We start from the raw sequence: 7,869 nt of genomic DNA, 5'->3' as shown, positions 1-7,869 counted from the left end.
TTACAATATTTATAATAATCTATTTGAAAACATTCTGTATTCCTCGAACATTTCGTTACGGTACGGGAAGTTCCAGCAATTTACCTTAAGGCACGATGCCATACACCCCACTAGTTTAACTTATTTTTATTGAGAGTCTATAACCGCTGGACCAGCCTTCCCAAAAATTCAATCAGTTCTTTAATCAGTACAAGTAAAATCTTTTTTGACTTATTCCGTTCTCTTAAAAACCGAGTTACCGTTTTTGGCACTTCTTGCCCCGTATCTTCGGAACGGCTAAACCTGTCTCCGCCAAAAACTAATGAGCACGTTTCCTTATCAATACGAATCGAATGTTTTTTGAATTATTCAAATCGGTCGATCGGTATTCCCGAAATTGTCGACGAAATTTTGTATCCGCACACACACAAACACATCCATTTTGTCTAAGGTATGCCAAAAATATATATAAAAGATTATATATATATATATATATATATATATATATATATATATATAGATTATTTATATATAGATATATAAAATTTTTCATTTTCTATTTTTTGCGATTACTATAACTTACCCTGCGGGAAGTTAACTAGTAGTGCATGGCAACAATATGCTGGGACTTCCCGTATCGTAATTTAAAATTTATAAAAGCTTCCCCAAAAACAAATCAAAACGTCTTCCCATCTATAGAAGTCGAATCTATATTTTTCAGTTTAGGAAAATAACTGATAAAGACAAATAGTAAAAGCCTAATACCAAAAAATGAATTAAAAATCAAGGTCAAAACTTCGCAGTTGTAACTGCCTGATCAAATGTGGATTTACAAAAATAAATAATCGTTTTTTTTTCAGAGATCAAGGCCACAACAATACCGATAAACATATTTTGAAGACGAGGCCAATTGAGTCAAGGCAGATCATATACACAACTTTTGTTAAATTTACTGGAAAAGTCAACAGAATATTATTGACACACGCAAGGAGACCCATTAGCCATATTGCAGATGAAATTAATTAGCATGCATGAGAATTCAACAGTTCTGATCTTCTGATCGTGATTAACCACGTGTAATTCATTCATATTAACTTGAATTTCGTAGAGTCATTTAAATTAATTAAAAATATTATTAATGGGTACTGGATTATGTGCATTAAATAACTCATTCACAAAAATAATCAGCGAAACTTGATATTAAAATTAGGTTTCCATAAAAAATTTACTGAATCTATTACAACCGAATCATGAACGCTAGAAAGGATTAGCGTTAAAATTCTAACTCAATTTGAATACGGACGCTTGATTTATTTTGCGTCATAATAATATATGGTTCGGTAAAAAAATTAAGTATTTTTTGTGTTATCAAACAACAACACTTTTTGTATAAAATTGCTTATTAACATATTTCATGTCACACTTACACAAAATCGTTTAGCGCTTGTTGAAAACAATAAAAAACGTGAATAGATAAAGAAATATTGTTACATTCGCCACTGCAAATATTTGTGTACGTAAGTGTAAAAACGACTGATTTTGCGATTCCATATAAATTCTTTGTTCGGCAATATTGAGGTGTGGTTTGATGTTATAAATATTGCGTATGTAAGTAAATGTTTTTATGGGGACATGTAATATTTGACTCTATTCATTAGCTTCTGAGCGTGCAAAAATCTTATATAGAGTAAACAATAATTAGTTTTAAATAGTTACAGATGACTAAAATCACCTTAAAATAAATTTCAAAACGTTATTTATTGAAATCTGATAAATTTATTGTTTTATTAATTCCTGTCTTAATTAAGACTTAATAGATTGACCACCAACATATAAAGGCCGATTCTTGGATAAAATTGAAAAGCTATGCAACCGGTTTCTTAGCCGGACTATCGGAGTTGGTAGTCCCAAAGCTGGCAAAAAGCTATGTTTTTCTCCATGCTAAAACATAACCTCCAAATGGCATAAAAGTCAAATTCAATTAAATCAAAGAATCGGTTCTTTAAAAAAAGTGATTTGGCACAGTAGATTATTATCTGTTGTACAGAAAATAGTAAAAGAGGGCGAAGCACTTTTGTACTGTGTTTACCCCCCATGATTATTTCAACTACTCAATAAATGATAATTGAGTCCAAATTTGGTCCAATAACTTTGATATAAATATAACAATTTCGTGATTTTCCAGTTAACTCGAGATATTTTTTGTTTAATAGATGTTTTAACGTAGTCATGGAAAAAATATGATAATAGATAATTTAGAAATAAATTATCTAAAGTCACATTGTTACATAATAAATGATTTGATGGTTAAGATAATACTTTAAAAATATCACTAAAAAATTTAATGCCAAAATATCTAAAAAAGGACGAAAAGAAAAATCAATATCTGTAAGTGGGAAAGTATAGAAGAAAATCTCTACCAGCAATAAACAATAAAACGTGCTGAGTACTTTCACTTTCGCAAAGCAGACACGAGTAGTCGCGAATATCCAATATTATTTGTTTCATATGCAAAATTTTGCTTTGAAATCGTTATTTTCGTAACATGACACCGATATATATATTTCGCATGTTAATTTGTTGATTTTTTCTTATCCACCAATATAAAGACAGACCGAAAAAACTGGAAAAACAAAACAGCGAATACCAAATTCTATGACAAAAAAGTTAGGATTTATCCATTTTTTAGATATCTAAAATCTAAAGGATTTGCTCTTTAGCTTTTTCGTCCATTCTTTATATTAGAATAACTTCCAAATTTATCTAAAGTTTAGAGAGTGATAAGTGGTGGAAGCTAAGGAATCCTAATATTAAGGAAACAGTACATGCAGGTAATTGATGCTGCTGGAAATATAAAAAAGCTTAAGAATCAGACAGTCATTTTACTGTAATTATACTCTGCGTATAAGGTGTTTATTTTGACAGTATTACTGTATTACCATATTTTATTATGTATTATATAAACAGTTTTATATCACAGAGTAGTTATCAAGGTCGCTCGAACACGAATATAAGGCTAATAAAACTAGTCCTCTTAATTGCTGTTTCCATGTTTAGTTGAAAAAAACCTGCTTACATAATTAAAATGTGAATAAGACAAAAAATGTATATCGCATTTATATACAAAGGTCTTACCTAGTGACCAAATTTGTTATATAAAGCAAAGTTGATAATTGTTGAAGTTATCTGTTGTTGATATGCTGATTAAAAATTCCAAGTTCATGGAATTATTTTGCAAGATCAAACAAGGAAATAATTTCACTACGCTAAATAATGTAAATAATTTAATCAAAATGATCATTAGTATCAATATAATAACATAAAATATGCATATTGTTAATGTTTAACTTGTAAATCAAAGTTACAATAAATATAAATATATTCAGTCTCATCTGCATGGAAAATTTGTTATGTATTTTTTATAACAAAAAAGTTATAATTTCAGATGCTACAAATTAGCGATAATAAAACTGGAAAATAAAATAAAATGCTTGATCATTATTCTCAATAAAAATGTATTTAAATCTAATAATTATGCATGCATATTACAAACATTGAATCACGTATACATTTTATTATGCAGGAAATGCAATAACTAATTCAATTCTGAATAAACTTGATTGTATTAGTTATAATGGTATCCAATATTTTAGAAGTAATTCTTAATCAAATAATCGTAAAATTAATATAAATTTAAATAAATCAGAGCAATCTTAGATTCAAATTTTATCAACTATTTCGCCAACATTTATCCGCAACTGCAAATATCCAATTAAGACCATATAAATGGTAATAAAGAAAACAGAACAAAATATTTTGTGCAAAATATATTTTTAATATCTATCTATATATTTTTAATTTAGCCAAATTTTGTGATTATATCGATTTTTTACACGTATTGGAATGTTCATGCAGCTTGCTTTCAAGCAAAATGCCTACTACTAGTTTACTTATACAAGATCTCATGAAAAAATCAAAATCAAAATCAATATAACGAACATAATATTAATATTTTCATTTGATAGATTATAGAATCTGCAATATGTCGGCGATGTAATTGAAAACGTTTATTTATTGAAAATACAAATCGTATGGTAAGTTATAGTGAATGAATAATGAGAATGCAGGACAGGTCCATGAGCTGAGTTAAGCTTTAACTCGATTCAGAGAATAATATTATAGTTTGAGAGATATCCCTTAGACTTAGTTTCAACTGGACACATATTTTTTCTATATTTTTAAGTGAAAATGCTGCTGCGCGATGTCAGGTTGTCCAAAGCTGGGAACAAATCCGTGAGCTTAACCATTACACTATGGAATACTATATAATATAATTTAATATTTATTTGATTTTTTAATACGAGAAATTGATGGTTGAAATGCAGGTAAAATGCCTAAGGGGGCCGTCCATTAATCATTTTTGAGGATTTTTGGATCTCCCTTACCCTTGGTGAAACCTGGTGTTTTTTAAAATTATACCATACTTTCACGTGCATTTTTACTACCTAGAACAAATCGTGTTTTTTTTTTAAAAAATGAAAAGAAAAAACTAAAATTTTTCTTAAATTGTGGTAAAAAATAAATACGTGATATCTTGGAAGACCCTCCTTCCTTCATCTGATATCTCGTAAATATTTTGATAGTTCTCCTTTAACTACGAAATTCGGGAGTTAAGGCTCATGTGATTAATGGACGTCCCCTAATGAATATAAAAAAATAGCAAATATGTATCCATATATGTATGTATGTATAGAAACTAGAAAAATCTAGTTAATAAAATAAATTATATTAACTGTTAAAATTATGTAATTCAATTGCGATCAAATCAGTGTGGTTAATTTTATTAACATACAGATGAATCGTCAAATTGTCGACTAATCAACTAAAACGCATATTTCAAATAATTTGCATAAGACAAACCCGTAATTAAATTGCGATTCAATATTTGTTCTCTGGAGATAATTTTCATTCGTAGCACGAACGATTCCGTGCAATGTCAAAACATCAAAGAGGAAGCGGAGAAGCGCGCGTCTGATTGACTCGAGGATCCGCGATCCGCGATCCGCGTTCGTTGCCCGCTCGGCCGCCTCTATCGCCCTAACAATGGGTGTCATTTGAAGAGGAACTCCAATTCTTTCTTATGTTCAATTGTAAATCAGCTATTTCCGCCTCTTCAAATACAATTGTCGATTCGCCAAGAACACGTGGATGTAGTATTTCATATTGAAGAGTCGACACGTTTTAGAACGCGCTAGAATGACGCGCCACACATGCAAAAAAGCATTAGGCAAATTTGTGATGACATTGTTCTATCAAATATATGAAACTTTATATAAACAAATCAATTTAGGCGATTTAACGCGTGTATTTGAATAAGCAATATAGCAAATGAGCACATTAGATGTAAATAGAGTTTTAATGTTCTTTTCTGAATATTCAGATTGGTATCATATTTGTTTGACAACTTTTTAAGAATTCTAGGCACTAATCTATATTTATCAAAGACAGTTGCAGAAAGTTTTTAAATAGTTTTTTACCCATATCCATATGGACATATCAATGGCAAAATAAAGATGAAAGTTACACTTAATAAATCAAAGAAAACTATCTGTATACTATCGGGCAGCGCGAAGTGAACAGGAAATAGGAAAAACTATCACACTTCCTTTTTTCCTGAATCGAGTTGGAGTTTAATTCAGCTCACAGACCTGCCTTAGAGTAGTACTACCCATTATTATTATACATCTCTTTGTAACTTGTGTAAAGATTTGGTAACCTATTCTATGTGGATCTTAGATATTTCGCAATGCTCAATTATGTTCATTTAATTCAGCGAATTCTAAAGCATCATGATCATAGGGACGGGCCAAGAAAAAATTAAAAATCATATTATGTACAAACAACAAGAAAGAAGTAGAAGCTAATTTTGCAGAATGATCTTCGATATTTATTATCATAACGTTTTAAGGTTTAACTTTTAACGTTTGAGTTCAGTGTATTGGTTTGCAAATCTAAGACTACGCCAATATGAATGAAAAGGTATATGTACGTTCCTACATATTTAATATATATATATATATATATATATATATATATATTAAATATGTAAAAACGTACATATACCTTTTCATTCATATATATATATATATATATATATATATATATATATATTGAATATATTACAGATTTTAGATAATAATACGATCATAATAATTAAATAAATTTTAAATTTTACGAAGAGTTTTTTACAGATAATTTTAAAATATTTCTATATATTAAATTTATAATAGAATATATTTTTAAAGATCATTTTGAGTTTACAAAGAGTTTTTTTTTACAGATAATTTTAAAACACTTATTACAGTTTATAGACACCAAGTACATGATAAAGCATCAAGCATGACAATCAAGCATAAAATTACAATTCTTTTTCATTACGGTGATCATGTAAAATTCTCTAAAGCACCACGATTTACAATTGCAAAGTTATCTATTTGATGAATCGCAATTATATAATCTATTCGACCGAGCACGCACGCGCTAATAAAATTGTTATTGAATGTGTAACATGATGTCTAAGAATTTTCATTGGTTAATTACTTGTGCATTCAATGCATATAAAAATCTGCACATTAATGTCAAACAATTGCTGAAACAACAATAATGTACATAAACAATATTTTTAATATTCATTATTTTAGTAATTATAATTTGCAAATATCTCAAGAAGATATGAGGAATTAGAAAAAAGCGGAAAGACATTATAATATCTTTGAAGTACTTTTAGTACTATAGAATATTATTACCCACACATAATAGCAAAATCAAAATAATGTTATTTCAAAAAATAATATACACTAATTTTATTGCATCTCTTTATAATAAATAAATTCATAATATAATTGTCTTCTTTTGTCATTGCTGTTTAGATGGTGCAATAAACGTTCAAATTTATGAAAAATATAATAAAATTTAAATCCTAAATTATTTATTAATTTCTGAGTCCTAATTATGTATCCATTACTGAAAAAAGCCAAAACCTACTACATGTTACATACTAAAAAATATTGTACCATTTTTTTTAATAGATATTGTATCACTGTGTCATCAATTTATGTAAACAAATATATCATTTGCAAGACGATGAAAAAATTGAAAACATTGAAAAAAATGACACTGATAAAGCTTATAGTGTATGTAGTCTGACCGGTTCATGAAGCAAAAAAGCGAAAGTTGCACATTCATTTGACGCAATGTTATAACTAGTTGTTTAAATGCAATATTGATCTTGCAATTTGCAAAACTATAATCATAGAGTCATAGAATAAAAATAATAATGATAATTGAAATGTTTGATCTAATTTAAGAGCGATTGACTGGAAGTATTATCATTTAAATTACTCTATTTATGAGAGGTCGAGATTTTCGATAATAGCGCCCAGTAATTTTTATTTTATTTCTTTCTTGAATATTTGCCATGAAATAAAGTAGTTATTGCCAGCTAGTGATTTGCTCTAAATAATTTCATAAGATTAATATTTTTTCTTATTGCTAATTTAAAACAGTCTGAAATAATTAATATTATCTTTGTTCGCCAATGGACTTATACTGACTTTTATAAATAAATGAACATAAAAATTTCATGAATAACATGAATAATTTCAGTAACCTAAGGAAGACTGAGGTTCGTACTAAATGTATAATATATATGCCTGATTTCCAAGCAAAAGTAAAATGTTCTCTATATATAAGAATCAAACCATTCCGTTTTACTATGAGAAACACAGAAAGCGCACCATTTAGTATTCGAAAATTAATAAAATATATCTTTTACTGTAATATCTTCCTTATATGTGAATTTCACTATCACATCATAATTGAGTGATTAAA

Source organism: Ctenocephalides felis, unplaced genomic scaffold, assembly GCF_003426905.1.
Source record: "Ctenocephalides felis isolate EL2017-DRISC unplaced genomic scaffold, ASM342690v1 CF-g0.4_SCAFFOLD_01604, whole genome shotgun sequence".
Classification (NCBI taxonomy): domain Eukaryota; kingdom Metazoa; phylum Arthropoda; class Insecta; order Siphonaptera; family Pulicidae; genus Ctenocephalides; species Ctenocephalides felis.
The sequence above is the reverse complement of the archived record's forward strand: the minus strand, read 5'-3'. Positions refer to the sequence as shown.